At 39.7% G+C, this 22724-nt stretch overlaps 2 long non-coding RNA genes across 5 annotated transcripts in view; both read right to left on the bottom strand.

Annotated features, from left to right (window-relative positions):
• LOC135279268 (uncharacterized) overlaps positions 1-13071 on the bottom strand; it is a 50083-nt gene extending 37012 nt beyond the window's left edge. For all 4 annotated transcript variants that reach the window (XR_010346554.1, XR_010346553.1, XR_010346552.1 and 1 more), the window contains exon 1: positions 12735-13071. This is a non-coding gene — a long non-coding RNA (uncharacterized LOC135279268). The remainder of the gene's footprint in view (positions 1-12734) is intronic.
• Positions 13072-14592: 1521 nt separating this feature from the next.
• On the bottom strand, positions 14593-16407 carry LOC135279271 (uncharacterized). The gene is made up of 3 exons (XR_010346557.1): positions 16311-16407; positions 15451-15494; positions 14593-14970 (listed from the first exon to the last, which is right to left on the bottom strand). It is a non-coding gene; the product is annotated as an uncharacterized LOC135279271 (long non-coding RNA).
• Between the last annotated feature and the right edge of the window lie 6317 nt (positions 16408-22724).

Below are 22724 nucleotides of genomic sequence, written 5' to 3'. Positions count from 1 at the left end.
CTGGAACAGCTCTGCACAGTCCTGCAGAGACCAGGCCAGCCCTGCAGAAACCCCTGCAACAGCAAAGACACTTCAGGCCAACAAAAACATCACTGTACACATTTGAAACTCCAGAACACATTGGCTGCTTGGCCAAAGGCCGTGAGCCAGCTGTTAAGAATGGAGGAAACTGTAGTTTAAGAAAATACCCAATTCAACTCTACAAAATCAGTTGCAAATAACAGGACTTGGACCTTCACTTGTCTTTGTGAGCAGGCATTTAATGAAGGTGTTTGGGGGGGGGGTTTCTGTTCCTCCCTTTATTTTCTTTATTTCTGCAATGACATACCCATAGTATTTCTAATTCCACCCTATGACCCCAACCAGTGCCGTGATTAACTGCTGCACATTTTCAAATCATAGATAGGGTGATTGCAAAATTACCTGGCTTTGGTTTTCTATAATACAGAAGAAAACCACGTGCTTCTGAAGAGCTAGTAACATATGTATACACACTTACTTAAAATATGTATTAGCTGCCTCCCAAGTGGCAAACATTCTGAGTGAGAAAGAGATCCAGTGCAGCTCACTTAGCTGATTTGTGCTTTAGGCTGCACCTAAAGGCACAGGCTTGTCTAAACAGACACTCAAGTGAGTCTCATTCCTAGGATGTCTGCAGCACTGGATATGCGTTCCCATATAACAGCAATAGTTTTGATGAAAACTTAGAGAGAAATTCTGAAATTAACATGAAAAGAACTCCTAGGATTATTGCCACCTCATGCTTATCTTTATCTTCATCCTGTCATTGACTGGTTTTACAACAAGAAAGTTGCTCAATTTTTCATAAATTCAGGAAAATATTGCATTGAACACCACATAAAAAACTCAAAGTGTGCCTCAAAGATGGCCAGGTATCACTAACCTGGTGGACACTGATACCTAAGTGCATAGTGAAAATTCCTGTAACAAAGCTGTAAATACAACACCTTGCACTTCCTACCATTAAAGTCTTATCCATTTCTAATATTTTCAAGTTTCTGGTTATCCACAGAGTGAGGAATTTTCTTGTCCCACCACAAGGAGACCCACTTTAGCTTTTCCTGAATAACACATTATCAAATCTTTCAGGTTTTACATTTATATCAATATATTTAAAAAAAAAAAACAAACCCAAACAAACCTAGGCTTATACTCAAGGAACCCTAACCATGATTCTACCACACACATGGATCACAGGTCACTGTGATTTTTCTGCAAAATCTTTAGATCACACTCTAATTCTGTTCGGTTCAAAGCTAGTGGTCTTTGAAACTAATAATTTCTTTTCTGAACAAAAAGAGAACCGAGATGAAAAATCTAAAATCTTGATCCAAATTTGAACCAGACCTTATTTGCAGTTCTAAACTGTCTCACAAACTACTGCCTTCAATGTCTGTTCCTGGTTGTGGCTAACTCTATGAGAAACAATATCAGGGCAGACTACAGAAAATTCTCAAATCATACCAGAAGACCAAATATATTGATGTCTGTCAAGGAGAAATCCCAAATGTTTGTTCCCATACCTTCATATCAGATATTCACCTGCCATTAGAGAAAAAATATCCCAGTAGATGAACACCTTGCAAAAGATGACTCCTTTAAGCAAAGCCAAAACCCTAAACCACTCCATGAATGGCTTTGCAGATACATTTGTGATCTCATCATGGCTATTTAAGCTGAACTTGTAAATTATCAAGTCCTTAAATTTCGGAAGGAAATCAAGGAACAGTAAAAATTGATTTAGTCATATAAATACTGGAAGTAATAAAGGCTTCATGAGATGTTTGACCTTCTGATAAACTGGGCTGCTAAATCATTCCTAGTTTCAGAGCAGTGATAGTGGTTTGCTAACTAAGAGATTGCTTCTATAATGTTTCCATGGGTAAAATATTTCACTCACTGCTGTCCAAAGTCAAACTTTTGGGAGAGGAGCCCATAGATTTAAAGGGATCGGTCCCACATATATTCTTTCAAGCCTGTATCTATCCAAAGGATGCAGTGATTCCTCTGATGTAACTCAAGTATACAAACTGATGAATCCAGTTGACTTTACTCCTTTAAAATTTAACTTAAAATCCCTAAATAGCTACTAGATTTTTGCAACACTCCTCTCTTATACACAGTGGCAAAGTATAGAGGTGCTTCAGTCTCTTGCAAGACTGGTTCTATTATCTATTACAAGCCCTGCATCATCATTTTAACAACATCAGAAAAATTATGGAATTTTCTTCAGAGGGGGGAAGGGATTAGTATAGGAAAAAATAATAAAATAGAAAGAGAAACACTATCAAATACAAGTAAAGAAGCAACAGGAAAGGAGAAATTGTGAGTTCTATAATACCTTCCCAGAAGAAATAGAGCATAGAACTTAAGGGTTTCTTTTCTTCTTCATTTACAGGAGCAGTCGTTGGTACTTTACAGGAGGTCCAAAGCATTCTTTAATGTATAAAACAGCCCTTCCAAAACAGAAGGGTTTTAGAACAAAATGCAGTCCTGCTATTGAACTACAGTCCACTATAGGAAGTCCACTATTGGAGCAATACTATAGGAACACAACATGTGACCTTTCAAACAGGCTGGACCCAAACTAGTTCTCCCATGCCCACAAACGCTTTCATAGTCCTGCTGTGGAACACAACCACTATAAATGTACATAGTGCAACCTCCAGTCAGGATGAATTTCTGGAGAAAAAATCTCCCACTAGCCAGAGCAAGCAACATTGAGGCCAAACTTCTTCTTTGTTCCAAAATTATTTTGTAATCTATTTCAACATTTTCTGGGAGCACATAGCTCCCAGGCTGCCACTTTCTTCAAGAGAGCAAAACTCAAGTGGATTTCAACAGGGACCCTGAAAAGAAAATGAATTTATCCCCAACAGAAGTAGCAGAAGCATCTTTAAAAACATCCCTTAAAGATTTCAAAATATTTTCTTCTCTATTGTAGGTCAATAAAATAAAACTAGGGGCATTAGGGTCTTCAACCTCTTCAAACTTCTTCTAGAACTTGACCAGATCTGCCAGTTTGATACTTTATTCATTCGAGGGTTTGTTAAATACTTGGAAACACATCATTAGTGAAAGCCCTAGAGGATGTGCAAAGAAGAAAATTAGTTAATAGAGGAAAAAAATGAAACCTGTACAGTTAACCTTCAATCAAACACTGAAAAAGCTCAGCTCCATGATGTCGATTGAGGGATCACAGCACTGACATGTGCACACATCAAATTTTATTCCCAGAGTTGAATGACTAATATTGAATTTCACAAATGTTGTGAAGACAAAGTTATGCTATGCTTTGATGTCTCTCTTTGTTATAATAAATTCCCTGAATTCATTTAGATGACCTTGATTTCTTTCATCATAGAAAAGGGGAAGAGTTGCAGTCTTCCCTTGTCTTTTAGCCCTGGCACATCACAGTTTAACATGATGTCATTTCAGTTGAGAATTCTCAGAACACGAAGAAAATCTCATTTACTAATTCCAGGGTGCCCTGACCAGTCACATTTTTATAGTAGGTTTCAATTAGGCAATGCTCCACAGGAAAACCAAATGTAAGAAATATTTTACATCAGAGTTTTCTTCCCTCTTGAAAATGTTTCTCCCATGTGGACCCACAATTCTGAGAACTGGCAAGAAGCCATCTCCTTCCTTTTCCCTTCCCTTCAGGATAAAGCTGACTTCTCAAACTCTAATGAAGCTTTCAGCACAGTTCAGGTAATTAAGGGTAAAGCAAGAGCCTGGCAAAGAGAGGAAGGGGAGCTCAGCATTGACATCCCTCCTGAGCATGGGAGCAGCAAGCAGGGATGTCTGCCACAGCAGGAGAAACACACCAAGATCCTATGGGTATGAGCTTGGCCATGTGGAGCCAACTCAGTGTGAAGGAATATCCCCTTGTGGCACTTCTGCCCAAATGCACAAGTGTTGCAATGCTCCTTGACTGTCACTGAGCTTTAAATGCCACTCCCTCTCTTCTCCCTCCTCACAGATGGATTCTCCAGAGCCACATGTCCATACAGAACCTCACTGTGAGCTCCTAGTGTCATTGACATGGCACATGGGGGGTTTGTTTTGCTGGTGTTTTGCTGGGTGGTCATGCAACTCACATGGAGACAACTTGTAGAAGGAGATGTTCACAATGCAAATCCTGATCCTGGTAAGAAGTGAAATCCCACAAACTTCTTTAGGACATGCAAGTCTGAGTACTCTTTTACACCATACCATGACGCCTGACCACCCTCATGCTTGAGATCAAAAGCCTTCCCAAAACTCTGCTGCTTTTCTAGTCATGCTGTTTACAGTTATTGGTGAAGCCTGAAGATAAGAGTAGGAGAGTGAGAGCAGGCTGCTCATAGAAGGGTTTCCCTGCCATGTTTGGGGCTGGGATTGTGCCCACGAGCAGGGTCTGTTCCATCCTGCTGCCCTCCCAGCTGTAGATGCAGCAGTGCCACTGTCTCAGCAAGTCCAAGTCCTACAGCCACTTACTAGTTACAGAAATGATCAACCACCACTTCAAATGCAACATCCAAACCAGCACTTGGTTCAAGATCCATGAACACTTCCACTGTCTACCCAGATGGCAATCTAAAAACCAGGACAGCTGCTCCTACCAGAGTTAATCCAGCCCCCAAGGCAATGCTGCATCACAGTTACCAGGAGTTACAACTAACTGGAGCTACTAAGGCACTTTAAAAACGAGACTTTGGCTTTTCACACTCATTCTTTCATGCTTGTGAATCACTCTGGAGTGGACTGCAGATATCTGACCTTAGGAAGGGCACTTGAGAGCATTTATGATGTGTTAAATAACACTGTACAGACATGCCAAACCATAGACTTTCTGTGCTGCACTAGCAGGAGCCTCCACAGCAAACAGCAATGCCCTAACACTATTTCTTCCTCTCATTCAGCACTTACCTGTCTGCATTTGGTATCAAGAGGCTTTTGGAACAGAAACAAAGCACCACGACAAGAGCAAAGCAGATACTGCTGCCTTGCAGCATTTCAAGCACATTTTGCTTAGATTTTATTTTTTTCATTTTAAAACAAGTTCACACAAAAGCTGTTTGCTGTTTGCTTTCAAAGAGGAAATAAATACACAGAAAGACTGTTTGAAGGTCACAGAAAAATTCCCCACAGAAAACAACGGTGGACTGTACATATTTACTCAAACAAGACTGTAGCTATATAAGGCCTTTCAGCCTGGGATTTCAAAGTTCTGGTCCCCATGCTGAGCACTGCACTCTGCAGCCTTTCTTCAAGAGCATCCCCCTTTAAGCTCCCCAGTTTATGCCATGAAATAACAATTTTAAAATTTCTCCATATCTGCTTTAATATTTTTTTGAAAGAGAGGCACACAAGCTGCCTCTACTGCTGGAAGTAATAACATTCCAGCACAGAGCCCTCTAAATTTTAACTTCCATTACAATCGCTATGACAAATATTTTCCTCTGAGTTGTAGTAAAATATTTAAAGATGGCCCATCTTTAAAATCAGGGATACATATAAAATAATTCTGCAGATAAACTCAATCCCTCTATCCCACACTAGTTTTACACCAGAAAAAAAAACCATCTGACTTGAATTGTCTGCTGGGCTGAAATAAACTCCAGAAGCCCAAGGACAGGTCTAAATCACAAGATTTGGATTGGGCATTAAACAGAGCCAAAGTTTAGGGTGTCCATTGCAGGACACCAAACCATCATACACCGACCTGAATTTCAGAAAGAAAAAAAAATTGTGGTTGTAGTGGCCAATTACTGAAAATTCAAAGGTATTATAAGATATCTCAATTCCTCTATCCCCTTCACACATGAACAGCCATGAAAATGTGTCATTGAATGTCCCTCTCCTTGTTTTTTTGGGGTTTGTTTTGCTGCTGTCGATAATAGAAACTTTTAACACTTCTGCACTTTGCAGGGTACCCTGCACTGCTCTGCACCTTTGGCAAGCGTGGCCAGTTCTTTCCACCAGACATTTGTCACACATTGCCCCAAGGCTGCTTCCCACCAGGACATTCCTTCCCAATGAAATCCTGTCTTATGCCTGCCACCACAGACTGCAGAGCACAGCTGCAGGGCAGGGTGCTGTCACCTGGAGCTGCAGCTGGGGCGAGGCTGTGGCACAGGCACAGGGATGGTCTGCACTAACCAGAGCCTGGGGGACACCTCCGTGTTATCAGCTCAGGAGAGTTTAAATTTCTCGTGGTCTGTTAGAGTCAAATTTAATTATGGCTCTCCCTTCCTCTGATGTGTACGTGGGTAGTTCTATCTAGAGCTTATTTAACTTGCTGAGAAATATTCAGACTTCCTTAATAGATTTGGCTGTTTGAGAAAGCAACCTTTTTTTCCCACACCCCATTTTTCCTTTTTTGCCACAAAAAAAAAAAAAAAATTACAAAATAAAAAAATCTCCAAGACATGTCAGGGCATGTCATGGCCACTTTAACTCCTCTGACATGCAGACCAGTAATAAAACTGCAGTATAATGCACAACAACAGAGTGATTTATGTGCAAATCTAAAGGGATTCACATGGAAAAAGCAAAAAAAGCTAAGGTACCATACAGATAATAGAAATTGCACAGGCTATTAGGTAAAATATGAATAAACAGCCATTAGTGGCTCAGCAACAGCAATAAAAGAAGATGCAAAAAAATCCCAGAGGTCGTGTCATGTTCTCTGATGTACTAAAAGTGGGTTAACTTTCCCAAACTGGGAAAAGGCCACAATTAACCTTCTAAAACACATGTTTAGAAGTCTAAATACAGAAAATCACCATAGGAGAGTTGGTTGGGGATTTTCTTGCCTTTTTTTTCCATGTAGAACAATTTGAAGCATTATTTCTCATGTGATTTCAGTGGACTTTTGATTAATAGCATCAGAAAAATAATGTGGGAATACAGTGCATTTATGTTTCCAAGCCTGACAATTTTGTTTGAAGAATAAATATATGAGAAATAAATAAATATTTATTCTTATAAGTAAGAACCAATATATGCCAGAGAACCTGCACTATTTGTTAACTGAAAATAAACGTCCACATAATGAATCTGTAAATTAAACACATGAGAAAAAAATCCCCAGCAGTTACCAAGTTTCAGATGAAGAGATCTGTAACCCCTCTGTGCTGGGGCATACCAGGTGTGCTCAGGTATAAAATAGAGATTAATATAAGCTGCTTGTAGTTGCAGGTACACTTCCAGCCCTGAATGACCTTGGAGTGTGGGGTAGGGGATGACATGGTAACAATAACACACAACTGAAAAAAGTCGCCAAACCATCAAATCTACTGGCTGACTCCACAGCTACAAGACTGGATCTTTTATTGCCTCAAGATAAAAGAATTTTATTTAGACTCTGAAAACTGTTTGCAACTGTTTGTCAACTTTCAGACCCTGGAAATCTCCCACTCCTGAATTCTCTCTTTCTCCACCAGCTGAGTTTCATAACTTCTGGATTCAGGCAAAACAATTTTAAATGAACAAGCAGCACATCACATTCTAATCCTCTTATTGTGAATTGCATCTACTACCAAACCACACAGAGAACACCCCTGAAGTCACTGACAGCTAGACTAAGCAAGCTTAGCAGAGATAAATACTCATTCACTGTAAATTGCAAATGTAATAGTAACACAATAATTTTCAATACTATTTTTAAGATAATGCCAGAAGTTCTCTCAAGACCTTCTGGTTCCAACTGAGCTGGCACAAAATACTAATTTCAGCTCCACAGCTATAGATATCCAGTTACTGACAATGCTTTAGGCAAAGTTGGCTTCACAAGTGAGCATGTCTTCCCTTATGTGTACACAGTAAAACTGAAAATAGAGGCAGAAATTCTCTTTGTTTTGCTTACAGCAATGTCTAGTTAGTTTGGGGAAGTTAGTCCCTTAGAGTTATGGACAAATACACATTACATTTATACTTCCCAAAGTCCTGAAGTAATTTTTCACCTTCCCTCAACAGAAATCTGAGTCTGGAAAGTCAAACTGACTCATAAAGGCACAACAGGCTGAAGGCAGAGGAGTATATGTTAGGGCTTGAAGCAGTTAGAAAAATAAATTTTAAAAGCCTTTTATCATAATATTTTTTATATTTTCCACATAAGCAGTCTAGCACAGATACTCTTCATAATTAGAAGCAACCCAAATAAACCACTTGGAGGAAATTAAAATTAAAACACATAGGCTGCTTTGTCTAAAGTCTCAACTTCTTAATACTGAGATTACATCAATCCCCATTACAAGATACCATTCTTAAACAGGAACAAAATACTCGAGACATTATATTTTATTAGGAAACAGTCCATCCCACACATTTCTTTTCTTTTCCAATATTGGAAAGGCCAGATACACTGTCAGCAGTACCTCCAGGGTCTCCTGGCAGAACTACAATACCTAAGAATAATAACCAACCCAGGCTCAATTATAAGTGCATTAAAAAAAGAAATAAGCCACAATCATGATTTATCCTTACTCAGACATACACACCTCAAAAGACTCGATTAACCTCATGAAAATGCTCTGCACATTTTCAAGTTGCCTTGTCAGAAGTTTGGCTTTATTTTCTGAAGTTTGTTTAAGGTCACCAAGTGGTCAGATCAGTTTATCACCAAGATATCCCAAAAGTACATAAGCACAGAACTGCATAGTTAATCCTCTCTTCTCACGTATTTCAGTTTTATCTATGACATATAAGGTAAGAGAATGGCACAAAACACACACACACAAACCTGACCCATAAAATACTTGCTGCTTTTTGAGAGAGACAGAAAATTGCTATCAAGTTTCTTTGAGTCTCAAACACAGTTTGTTATTCAATAGCCCGAAAGTATTAACTGTATTCTTGACCCATAAAACTTATCACATCCCATTTAATGAAAGATTTCTAGTTACTTAATTCTTGTTCTTCCTACACATGCTTAAAACTTTTAACTAATATAAACTAGTACAGGGCTTTTGATTTCAGTGAAGGTATTTTAGGGAGCTTCATTTTCATAACAGTATTCATTAAGTGATATTGACAATAATTATTCCCAAATATAAACAAACATTTATTCACTAAGCAATTGAACAGGCCTAACTACATATTTAAAGCAGAAAATTAGAATAATTTTATTCAAAATTAAATTTTATACTGAGAGATTTTAGGAGTGTTTTGTTTTCTAATAGAAGAAAGTAAAGAGAGCAAAGCCCCTCTGAAAAATTCTACATTATCTACATACTCTTTGAAACACATGGGAAGATACTCAATATTGAGTAGAACTTCGTAGCAGATAATGCCTTAAACAAAGATGCAGACACACTCAGATTAACATCTCCTAAGTGAAAGCAACCTTCAGGGAGCGAGGGAAAAGAAACCTTTGATCCCTTTGAAATAGATTATCACTTAGATTTTCAGCTGCTGCAAGTCTAGGTGGCACAAGTGATTTCAATTCCCATTGACATTAAGGAGTTCATTTGAATGACACCAGCTGAAGACATTCCAGTAGCTGTGTTTATGTATGGAGACCTCATGCAGCAATTCACTTAGGGAGCAGGGCCTGCCTGAGCACAGCTCTAAGTCAGAAACCTCTCAGCCACCACAGGGAAGGAACTGGAGTCATTTGTGCAGTTCAGCTCCTGGCCATGCTTGCTTTGCACGTCTTGCTTGCTTAAAATCAATGCTTTGTTGCATTGTAAGAGAATTGTTCCATTTCTCCAAAGAACTACATAACAAAAGAAGGCATGGAAATTTTAGGTACATCTCACCCCCCACACTGAAGGCTGAGGATGCATTGCAGACACCACAACAAAATGTTCCAGGAGACATAAAGCCTCTGTGTTGCCTCTGGGAGGTTGCCTGGTCTGTTTTCATACACCTTGCCAAAATTCATTGCTAGGAATGCAGCTGCCCTAGGCTTTCTGTGATAGAAGTGACTCCAAAAGTGTTTGGTTTGCTCCATCAAAAGGCCCTGCTATCCCTTACTCTGAAAATAATTTTCTTGTTTTCTTAAGTGACTTCAGTGAAGCTTAAAACACTGAGATGGTTTTAATGCTTATATGAAACCATACAAATCAAACTAACACAAAAGATTATTTGCTACATTTCAATAAACAAGACATCTGAGGCTGAGTGATCCATTCTGCCTGCAATTATCCTGATGCAAGTGCAGGAGTTGGGGTATTTGTATGACATGACTAAATGTTAGCCTTGATCTGATCAGATGTAACTGAAGACAGAATTTGGCCTACAGCTACAAAGTGCTTATGTTTAAAACCCTAGCTTTATCCTCCCAGGCAGTCTGCACTGCACAAATGCACTAACATGTAGATTTGGCAAACAATGTACTGCTGGAGAGGGAAATGTCCCAGAGCAGCCCACAATAACAAATTGTCACTGTTCAGGCTAATAAGAACAAGCACTTAACAAAGTTGACATGGAGAGCCATACTGATCTTTACATGGTAGCAGGTGACAGCAGCAATGGAGACATTTATGGAATTTGGAACAGTACATGGAACAAGGGGACCGCTGTTCCTCCCACTGTGAGAGTGCCTTAGGCTGTACACAGAAGCATCAGGCTTTAATCTCCTACATATTGCTTAGAACTGAGACCATAATCAGTATTAGATGAAGAGATACTTTCATATTTATTTATATTCTGGATGGCAGAGAAACACATGCCCTCATTTGAAACCTTAGAAATCAGATGTACTGGGGGTTTTGTGCATGTGTCACCAAGCATTAAAGAAAAGTACCTCTCACTAATTTGCTAAAAGCTATGCTAGGCAGTTATGAAACAACTTTATAATCATCTGGTTTTGGTGACTGCTCCTTTTCTCTTTGATGCTGCATCCCAGATAATACCTGACAGCACAATACCTAGTGGGATCATCATTCTGCTGCGTACCTAGAGCTCATCTGCTTGCTTTTCTCTCACAAACATCAAGCCAAGCCTTTGCTTCACTCATTTCTTACCCATGTTATCCATTAATTTTGCTGTCTTTTTGCAGCTTATTACCACAGAAGACCTGAAAAGACCTAAGGCACTCTCACTCCCTAAAATTTGAATGAGAAGTTGAAAAAGTCTAAGGATGAGAATGAGAGAATGAGGGGTGGGGGAGGAATGTTTTGTTCATGATTAAACAAGCACAAATGAAATGGCTAGAGGTTATAAATGTTTGCATTTTTTAACAGGGTGCTTAAAGGCATTTTGAAGATAAATACAGACATAAAACACATGCTTTGAGGAGCTCAAAATTCAAAGATTCAATTTTGGACAACTGCTCAGGAAAACATGGGACTGCCCTTCGCATTTCCCTAGAATAAAAAGATCCTTCTTAACAACTGTTAGTATGTCCAAAAATTAAGACTTAATCTCTTGTGTTGCCCCTCTGACTTGAGCTAGGGAATGCAGCAGAGCTGGATACAGATGTAGTACAATGCTATTCCTCAGTGTGCCTGAGGAAGCCACACAGACTGGAACTCTGAGTGCCCTCGGAAAGGCTGACCCTGTAAACCAGCCTGAAGGGGCCTGCTAAATGCAGAATGCTTCTCTTGCACCAACACAGTGTGGGACACCTGTCCTTTCAGGCCTGCTTCCAATTTACTGATTCCTACAACAGCAAATGATCTTGATCTCCAAAGACAAGTGTGGTGGGCTTCTGCTCAGTCTGAGAAACCAAATCTCTCTCCAGAGCGATGTCACTCCCAACTGCGTTCTCTGGGACACACATGAAAAAGTTCTTAAATTTATGCCAACAGGCATTTCCTGTTTCTCAAGCCCAGTATTCTCATTTCTTTTTGGACCAGAAGTTAAGCATAGAGGGTGCCTTTAGCTTAGGAACATAAGAAAAGTCATAATAATGCAAAGAAATGCCTCTGTTGGGGCAGTCCCGGCAGGTCAGAAATGCATGTCTAGAAAAGAACATGAGGCAATAAGCCCACATCATGGCTTTTCCATGTATAAATTTTATGCTTCCAAGAGTCAGTGGTTCAGGGGCCACCAGAGAGGAAAGATGCCTTTAGACCACTTTGACAGCAATGGATTTACCTTAGAACACAGTAAGTTTAGTATGAGCTCAACAGGCTTCGTACTAGAGTTAGGAAGAGATCTGGCATTATTCACCATGACTGTATGCATATTAATTGACATGACATTTTCTACCTAATCTGTGGGCTGCAAACACCAACTGCAGAGGGTGTATTTTACTGCTTATTGCAAGTGAACAGCAGTTAGTTACACAGCCTACCTTTACATTGTTATTTTGAGGTTACTGAGTCTTTCTTGCTCAAAAGTTCACAGATCTGTAGCAGAAGAGTTTTCATCACCATATGCTCTTAACCAGCAGCTCAAGCACTTGAGAAAACAGAGCCCACTTAGCAGCTCTAAAGAGCCATGACTCTCAGGTCTTCTCATGGCTCAGTGACATGGTACTGAGACATGTACTGAGCACTCATCACACACACTCAGAGGAAGCACAGAGTACCAAGGCAGCACTTGGGTCACAAGAGAGCTTGCAAAACTGAGGGATGCACTAGCTGCCCTCCAGATGTGTTTCCTTCACTGTGTCCAGCGTCTGTATGTATTCCCATAAGTACTTCCACTGTCAGTTTAAGGGGAGTAAGAGCCATGTTTGCCTTGGATTAATTTTATGTTTGGAACAAGGAGAACAAATCACAGATTCCTACTTTCACACTACTCCCCCATGCCACAACCCCATGCACACTTACTTAAGTCTGACAACACTTAGCATGGGAACTCCCGACACTTCAGCAAGGGAACTTTTCAGGAGAAGGCTTGACACAGGTGCCTCCAGAGTAGAATGTTGTTCACTTACACACTGTCCAGGTGATGCCTTCTGCACAAATGCCTGAAAGTCACTCACAGCTGGTTGTGGCAAACTTTGATAGATCCTAGTGTCCCTTCAGACATTTGTGATGCCATTGTTAGCAGAAAGAAAACTGCCTGGCACTGTCGCAGCATGTCACAGTTGAGACAGCCATGACCTACAGTGTAACACCATCCCACCTTAGAAGGCTGCAAGCATCTGCTCCTCTTGTTCTTTAGCCCAGCTTTTTATCCCCTCATGTTGATGCCCTGCCCCTGTGTGCCTCTGCTCCCTTTGGGGGTTGGTCAGTGCCCCTGAGCACTCCATGGCTCATTGCTGCCAGTGCTGCTCACCTGCTGCTCACAGCTGCACCCACTGGGGATGGGGCTGGGCCAGCCCCACTCCCAGTCACCACAAACTGTGTGCCTACATGGCACTTCTTGATACAGAAGACCAAAACAGATAAGAATGCCAAATCTTTAAAATGTCTCTTATTTCTGCCATTAGTTTAGATGATCTCTGAGTAAATACAAGCCTGGAAAAGAGATATTAACTATAACTTCAGCAAACTCTGTTGTAAGATAACAGAGATAACCTTTTTTACTTGCCAACTTCACCCATGTGTTGAAAGTATTTAGATGAATTTAACATTCTTGAATTATTTGGGTTCCTTATTCTTATAAATATTTATACTCAGCATGAACCCAAGAGAGTGTCTCCATCTAAAAATAGCATTCTGATTTGTGGCTTTGCAAATAGGAGATGGGAAGTCAGAGCATCACAAACTAAATACAGCAAGTGTGTGTAATTATCCTCATTAAAACACTTTGAGTGGAAAATTTTCATTACCCTGGGATATAAGAGAAAGCAGGGCAGACATCCCCTGGATCCTGATTGCAAGACACTTTTAGGAAGGCCATGTAATCCTGTATTTCTAGTAATTTTCTCAGACTTTCAGGGACTTGCTTCCAGCCCTAAAGCTACAACATGTCCATGCAGAGCTAAGGCAGATGCATGGCCACTTCCAGAGTAAATCCATGGAAAATTACTCCATAAATTTCTAGGAGGCTAGTAGGAAAAATCTGGTCCAAACTTCCAAGTGTCAGAGTTGGAATTTGAAAAATCCTGTGTTAAAGCTCTAAGCAGGACATTTACAGCTCTGGTGTTCCACTACTTCATTATTTTAAAAGCAATTTGCTTGACTACAAGCTGAGTATTTGATGTTTCCACTCAGTGGATTCTGCCTACAAGTGGGATCTGGAAGCAGAAGTAGAAATTAAAACATCACTATCCCATAACTGCAATCTGTCTGATATTTGTAGCTGCCTTCAGGAGAATGGATGTTTTACCCTTATTCTCCTACCATCCAGCTCAGTTCTAAGGCCCAAATCCTCAGCACAAATTTTCTCTCTTACCCATTGAGGCTTTTTCCTTTTCCCCTCCAAACACCTTCCCGATGTTCCTGCCCTACTGAATGAGAGGGACCACAATCCTTTTCACTTCAGCTCTGAATGAAAGCACAGCAGGAAGAGCTCCTCTGGTAATGTTTATGCAGCTGTGAAAGTCTTCTAGAGGGAGTAGCAGAATTGCTAACACCTGAGTCATTTTAGCACCATACACAAAGTACTGCAGAATCCATGTTCTCCACTACCAGAGTAGAGCCAATCCTGCATTGTAAAAAACTCCAACCTCATGCTCCCTTCTTTGAAGAATGTAAAAGAAAATACAAATTAAAAAAAAAAAATAGAAGTTGTGCATCAATTCTTCAAATGCTTTGTTAAGCTTCTGATTCTTGTCCTTCTTGTATGGAAATGTATTCCATTTGTCTTTCCTCTTGATCAGGTGACTGTGCAGTGGATGGACACTGGAGTACAGATACTTAAGGAATGACTCAGGATAATTAAGTGACTGCAATTTAACAGCTTTAATCCTCCAATACACTTCCCCTCTAAGTACTTAGTTATATATACCTAACCTTCTTGGAAAGTTACTCTCTGCTCCATTTTCAGGATGTCAGAATTTACTCATTTCACTGGCACATACTTGTATCCAGAGGAAGCAAGGCACACGCAGTGGAAGCAATCATAGTCCTAGCACGTATTTACTGTAGTGCCTCTGCTCTATCACAGCTCTTTGGCCTGGAGCAGAAGTAGAGATAAAAGGTGGCAGATAAGTAATCCAATTCACATGGCTCCACAGTGCCCCTTGCTAACATTTCCTCGTGTTCCCATTCTCCAAACATGCATGACAGTAATCCAAAGGAGGGTGCACTTACTACTGCTCAACCTTTGAAAGTGTCACTGCTCCTATTACTGCATTGCTAACACTGCAGTGAAACACACTTTAATGACCTATACATTAAATATTTTTGTTAACTTCATGTCGGTGTGAATGCATAAAGTTTAGATTATCTCTATTTATTTTTAATATTGAATCTTCAGAATAAGAAACATCACCCCATTCTGCACTTGCTGAACTAATTCAGGATCCAAATGGTTAAACTCTTACAGGGAATAAAAAAAAAAAAAAAAAAAGGCATTTTTTCCTTCTGGGCTTCCTCACTATAGTTGAAACTGAAAACAGAAGGGCCAGAATACCACAATAAAGGCTGCTCTTACCGTTTTTTTGAATTGACTAGAAGAGACAGGAAGATCAAGAAATCCTGTGAGAGATAATAAAAGACAAGCACTTGAAAACTGAATTGTGATGTGGCCACCAGAAATACCACTCTGAGAAACAAAAATACTTGCAAGCGTGTCCCTAGAGGATGGACTGCCAAGCCCTGGCTCAGCAGCTCTGCTGGATTTTTTAAAACAGATTATGCAAGAATCTTCTGTGAGCACAAGGAAGGGAAAAGCAGCAGTGGATTTTGTCAAGCCATCATGAAAATCTAGGAATTACCATATTAGATTAGGCTATGCCTCCTATCAAATTCCTCTCAGCAGTCATTAGCCCCAGATGCTCCAGAGGAAACTGAGACAGGTCTAGCATATCATATTCCCCAGGAGACCTTGCAGCCCTGTTTCTCATAGTCAGTGTGTGGATAAAGCACTGATGCATCAGAGAAGGACTGCCTGCCTCTCTGTGTGATCCAAAGAGCTCCTCCAAAGAGGAAATGCATGTAACTTGGCCCCTAACTGGCAGGTCTCTGGATGTTTTCAGAGTAATTCAGGGTAAGCTCTAGTCCAAAGAACATTTCATTCGTAAATGTTTTCAATAAAGCAGTGGAAGCCACCCACATCCTGCTGGGACAGTATGGGTTTGTGCTTCTGAGCTCTTGAACCATTTCAGAAAAAAAATAATACACACCAGAGTCCTTTTAAATGTCATATCAGGCAGTAAGTGATATTTGGCACAGTGAACTAATTAATTTTTTAATAAAAAGGAGCTATCCAGCTTTTTCTATGAACACACAACAGTAGCCCCAACTCAAATGTTTATGCAAGATGAGCACACAGCCCAGTTTTTTCCCCATTACCTTTTGAGAGACAGCAAGGTGGCCTCAGGCAGGCCTCTGTCTCCTTGGGAACATCACTAGGGAGCTGTACCACTTCAAACTCCTTCAATAGGAAAGCATTTCAAAACCAACCACACACTTTAATTACTGGCAATTAGAAATTCCTGGGTTTGTGTGTTTACAGCTGAAAAATGTTAATGTGTGCCAGTTGTGTCAGAAAGTTTGATTAAGCTCTTTAAACTAAACTTGAAAAACTTAAAACTCTCCAAAGACTCTGATCAGAGTATCTTGGGGGGGCTTTCCAAAGTGACATGTAGAAGTCAGAACTGCTTTAATAGTCTCCTCACTGGTCCCAGAGGACCACAGCTTGCCTTGCAAAGACACAGCCAACATAGTTGGCAGGAGAGATTTCTGTCTGGCAGTTTCACAAAGACTAAGCAGCATCTTAACCTCATCTAGGATCATTATCTGAATGGCAAACTGGAGTTACACCTGAGGTCCCAATGACTATCCCTGATGCCAGTGGGGTTCATAGGAGCAGCTATGAAATGAGATAAAGGTGAGTAAAACACACACACACTCCACTGCACAGGTTAGCTGCTTTTTCAGAGTACAGCAGAACTGTGTTAGTCATTTTCTTAGAAATTTGAAGACTGCAAGAAACAGCAACTGTAAGAGAGTGATGTTAGACCAAGTTCATGGGCAAAATACAAAGAGAGCAGAAGGTCCTTTTTCCTGGCCTAACAGAGATAGTATTTCCAGAGACATGTAAAGCTGAAGATGAATGCTTGCTACAGAGCTCTCCATGTGTCATAAAATATGAGCAATAAAATAAAGTCAAAGAATTGAAAAGACAAATGACAAGTCTCTGTGCATCATTAATGAATGATGAGGATAGAAAGGCAGAAGATAACCCTCCATGCATATAATAATGATGTCTTTGACTGGTGGTGCTTCTCTATGCCTGCACGTTTAATAAGATGTGTTAGAATTAAAAATTTAAAAATCAAGTCCATGTGCTCCATAAAATATGAGCAAAGAAGCAACTCTAGGCTAAGTTAAGATCTTAGCATTGTACATCCTATTAAAGAAGGAGATGTGTTGATTTATGCAAATACTCATAAATGAAGCATGACAGTATTCCAATTCTGATAACAAACCAAGTCATACAGTCAGTAATCCCATGTCTCATCAAAGGAAGAATTTTGATACTTAGCAAAGAGTTGGAAGTCCACAGGAAACCATCTGTTATTGCATCAAGTGACCTTTCTTCAGCTGCTTTATACCCAAAGCTACAGACCCCAGGCTGACTCATGGGATTCTGTGTTTTTCCCTAATAACATGAATGAGTTCCCTAATAACATTAGCATCAGTGAGAAGACACTAAGGGCTCGTGTTTTGTTTGTAACACTGTCCATTGCAAAGGAGCTGAACACACTATTTAATGAGAGCAAGGCTACATTCTCCAGACCTCTCAGTAGGACAAGTACTTCCCACTGAAGAAATGAAAGCTCAACATGACAACTTTTTTTTTCCCAAATATTTAGAAAGTGTCTTTATGCTGTGCTCTCTGTTATACTGGAATATAACTTAATGCTATCCAATCCAACATTCCTTTACCTGGAGTTTAAGCTGTATATCAAACTTTTTTCAGGATTACTGACATAGCAGGATTAATAACTGTTGAACTCAATAGTCTTAAAGGTCTTTTCCAACACAAATGATGCCATGCTTCTGTGGTCCATTATGTTCCCAGAGGCATCCTCAGCCAAAATTACAGCTGAATTTGATGGCTAAATGGGACAACTGTTTTGCATTACCAAGCACAAAAAAGCAAGCAAGCAAACAAACAAACAAACAAAACCAAAAATCCACAAAATCCCCACATCTTCCAGCTCTAACTCTGTATATTGAAGCTGTACTGAACAGCAAAGAGACAGCAGATATTTCCTGCCACATTCAGAATATGGGAATGGCTCAGCTCCTTCAAAGTTCATTTGCTTATGTACTTTTAGACTTAGGTATTTTGCCAAGCCTGCAGCAGTGTCTGCTTCCCACAGGTTGGAGCTTCCAAGGAGCACGCGCATTTGAGAAAGATGAGAGATATCTTTGGAAGTGTCACATCTGAATGAAACAGTGACACGTTCTTTAGAAGCCTGGGCTGTGGCTGGAGGGGCACAAAGAAGAGTGGGTGTGTGCAGCCATGTGATGGGGTGGAGCTGAAGTCTTGGAAAAGAGGCACATAATAAAACAGGCAACAGAGAAAGATCATGTAACAGCTTTTAAAAAGAAAGACCCACAAGACATCATGATATCTCCCTATCTTGATGCATTTTTTTTTCTACAAACACCATTAACAACTCTCTTTGCTCCCCACCAACTTTGTTTGAAGTTAAAAGTAAGGAAAATGTGCTTTAATGAACCGTTAGTGTCTCTCAATATCTTCCAGGCTAAGTATACTTAATTTATGAGGCAAGGGATTTTCTCCCTTTTTTCACCCTTTCTTTTTCCATGCAAATGCAACCTGGAATCAGAAGTTGGATGCTCAGGGCTCAAATATCATCACCAATAATAAAAATCAGTAACAGAGATTTATCTGAGAGTGATGCTGTTAATGTTCCAGACAGAGCAGAAAACCAGCTCACTTTCCCACAACTATGCTGTCTCTTAATTGCTAGCAATATTAAAAGCTCAATTCTGTTAAGTAAGCAGATATGTCAGACATATGGGAGCAGGCCTAGGGGGTAAGTGCCATTGTTTTACAGTCATTTCCCTCACTGTAATGGCATTTCAGAAGTTATTTGCAGCATGTAAACTAGATGGCATGCATGTGGGCATTGTGAGACACAGATGGACTAAGAAAAGCATCTGGCTTCTATACAATAGAAATATTAAACCTTAAAGCAATCAAAGGTTTTTAAAGTAAGGAACCCTATCTTGTTCCCCAGCAAAGTAAATGACCAACATTCCAAGGTCTACAAGAGGAAGAATCCACCCTCACAACTTGCAGGAGTAAAAGACCAGATATTTGGGGTTTACTGCACTTAAAAAGTTCTTGGTCAAAACACATAGGTTGTAAAGAACTCATAATTTTAAGACACTTACAAAATTTTCCTTAGGACCTAGAAATTGTAGTTTGCAACATAATGAGAAGAACATTACTTTTATTGTTACATTCTATGGAAAAAGACTGTAAATGATTAATTCTCATGATTCACAACTGGCAGAGGAGACCCCCAGGGGCTGGGAGGGAGAAAGACACTGAGTTGTGTGACAAAAATGTTCTGCCCATGCTTGAGGAGAGTACATTACACATCTTCTAAATATACATGGCTGCACAGCTCTCACCATGAGAAGCAAATAAGAGACTTCACATCTGTGATATGCCTGTAGGTGGGAAACAACTTTTGCACACAGCCCTGCCTATTCTCACTTTTATTATAGCAGTGCTCTAACACTGGACAAGGTGACTTGGCCAGCCCAAACTTTTTGTTTGGTGGAAGTGGAAAGCAGAATGAATGCAGTAAACTTTAAATCCAAGGCTTGATGTCATGGGAGACAAAAAGGCAAACTTCTAATAAAAGGATCTTGGAGAATGGTGAGAAAGAGCTGTACTGAAATCATATTTTTAAATTACTTTCATCCGGTTGAATGACAGAGCTTGTCACTTCAATGTAGTATAAATGACTGAATAGTTGATATGAGCAATAATACCATGGCAGATTGAGGCAAGCCAAGATTCGATTCTTAGCTCTGCTACCAATTCATGCAGATAAATCATTCAAAGTCTTTGTGCTTTGACTTTCCCATCTGAGAAAGGAGATATTCAGCTTAGTTCACAGAAGTGTTAAAGTGTTGATCATTTTTATGCACATAGCAATGTGAACTCATCAGGTAAATGGTGCTTTGGAAGTATTAAACATTCTCCTTGCTAATATGCCTGCTTTCCTCTTCATACTGTTTATGAGTAGCACTATTCTTTTGAATGAACTTCAGCCCATTAGAATTAGACAGTATGGAATTTACATTCTTTGCAATGATAAATGCATTTAATTTTCTTCAACCAAATACATTCCAGCCCAGCATTTAAGCATAAAACTAATCTCTTTTGTTTCACATGACTATTGAGTAAAAACAAGTGCTCAAGTGTTCTGTCAAATTCAGGCCATAAAGTTTTTGCAAGAATAAACAGCAATTGGCAGTTAAACTCTGTGATCTGAAAAAACTTCTCCTCCAAGTCTTGGAGAAACTATCAATAGTTTGGTTGTTATCCCACCAAAATTGACGTGGTCTCTCTACACACAAGGTTAAAAAAAACTGAAACATATTTTAAAAAATATATTCATTTCTCATCATATACTTGATTATTCCTCTAGAACTTCAGTGTTCCCTGTTACACCTTGTTGTGATTTTGGAGAGAAAAGCAACAATAATTGCAAGTCCAAGTTTGAGGGAAGAGGAATATTCTTCCCTTCACCTTCATCTCAAGGCCCAGGTTTTCTTCTGCAGTTTCATCAGTTGTGGTGCATTTCCTACAGCTACAGGAATCTAAGACACCAACAATGTCTCTGACCATTTCTGCTGCCTTTCTGTTCTGCTCATCAGTAGTAATTGTATTTCTTATATAATCAGGAGATTGATCTGGAACTTAAAGATGTTTGTGCAGCCTATGAGCTGCAGCCCCTGAATTCCTCTGGAGTACACAAAGGGTATCCATGCATATGTCACCAATTCCGGTCTGAATGTTCACCTTAATAACAAACAACTGCTACAAATCAGTTCTCACGCTCTCTGCAATAAACCAGAACGTAACATAAACTGAGCTCACTTAGACTGGTTTTCCTGAGATGGTGCATTATGTCAGAGACTCATTGTGAGAGGGCTGCAGTTTGTAATCTGCAACATTACAGATTATTAGGATTTCATCTGACTTCAGAGGCAGAAGATTATCTTCCCTTCTGCCTGTGGTATCAGGGAGGTTCCTAGAAAGATCTTGCTAGCTTTATTATAAAGACAGACCTGATGAACTTCTCTGAAACAAATGAAAGTAGAATTATCTATGCAAAGGAGCTGATGTACCTATGAAACAGTCTGGCACATATTCAGACTGAATTCATGACCAACATACTTGTAAATATTTCTTGAAATGGTGAATTTTTAGAGGCAAATCTAGGGCTTTTCTGTCGGGAGCAGAAAACTAATGTATAAAAAACTCCAGTGGACATGCAATGCAAAACCTAATAAAGCTGAGATGCCTAAAGAGCCCTCCTTCCCCAAAACTTCAGTATTATTAACGTAAGTAAAAATTAAATTCTGCCAAGATGAAAGGTATTGGACCTGTTCTTGAAGGAATTTAGTTCAGATTAACTTGCAGTTGGCAGCAGCAAATGCTGAGTGTTACTATGCTCAGAAAGGTGTGCTGGAGAAGTAGGACTGCATCTTGGACCTAGAGGGTGCAAAGGCTTCTTAATTTATGAGATCTCTGAATTAAATAAATGATAAATCACATATTTAATTCCCCAAAGAATGCTAAATGTCCTACCTCCTCCTTGGGAACTCAGAGGGCTGGGGGTTTTAAGGTTAGAAATTTCTGTTCTGTGAATTACCTGAGAAAGATTTGTAGACTGCAGGTAGAAGCAGGAGTGGACAAAAGCTCCATAAAAGCAGCATCCAGAATGAAACCACTGTTCTGGGTAAAACATCATCTCAGGTAACGTGGGGACTGACATTCCCAGAGCTATTAAGGAGATCAAGCAGGAAAAAACAGCTACAGATGTTGAGACTGGAAAGTTCCAAAAGCTCTCAATGTGAAGAGCTGAAAGCAAGACTTGATGCATTTTAAAGTCTCTTCCTGGAATAGGAAGATGACTCCATCACAGATGGTAATGTTAAAAAAAAAATACAATAGGGAAACTTAGTATTACTGTACAGGTGCTGCAGCTCCACAGAAGATGCCATGTTTTCAATAATGCCTCTTAATCCATAATTTTACATGGAAGTTTCCCCTGCTTATCTTACTATCATCAGAAAAACATGTATTGATCTGCTTATGATCATAATTCCCAATTCAAATTTTTGTCTATTACATCACAGCAGACTGGGGAGGGAGGGACCCTAGGAAGCACAGTGATAAAACCAAAATAAATCTTCATTTAAATTTCAGAGTAAAACCTTAAGCACTTTATTCTTTGAAACAGAGAAAAAAAATGCATGAGCCAGATTTTGTGTGCAGCAGCACTCATATTTTTTTTTAATATCATCTTGAAATCAGGAATTAAAGCCGGTATAAACTTGTGCAAATGGCCATAGAATCAGTCTTCCTGACAGGGAAATGTAGAACTGCTCTATTGTTCATCAAGCTGCCTCTGGAAGTAGTTTAGCCATTTATTTGCCCTGTATTAATAATGGTCAAGCACAAAAGAAATTAACAGCTCA

Source organism: Passer domesticus, chromosome 12, assembly GCF_036417665.1.
Source record: "Passer domesticus isolate bPasDom1 chromosome 12, bPasDom1.hap1, whole genome shotgun sequence".
In the NCBI taxonomy this organism is placed as follows: domain Eukaryota; kingdom Metazoa; phylum Chordata; class Aves; order Passeriformes; family Passeridae; genus Passer; species Passer domesticus.
Note: the sequence above shows the minus strand (reverse complement) of the source record. Positions and strands in the feature narration are given on the sequence as shown.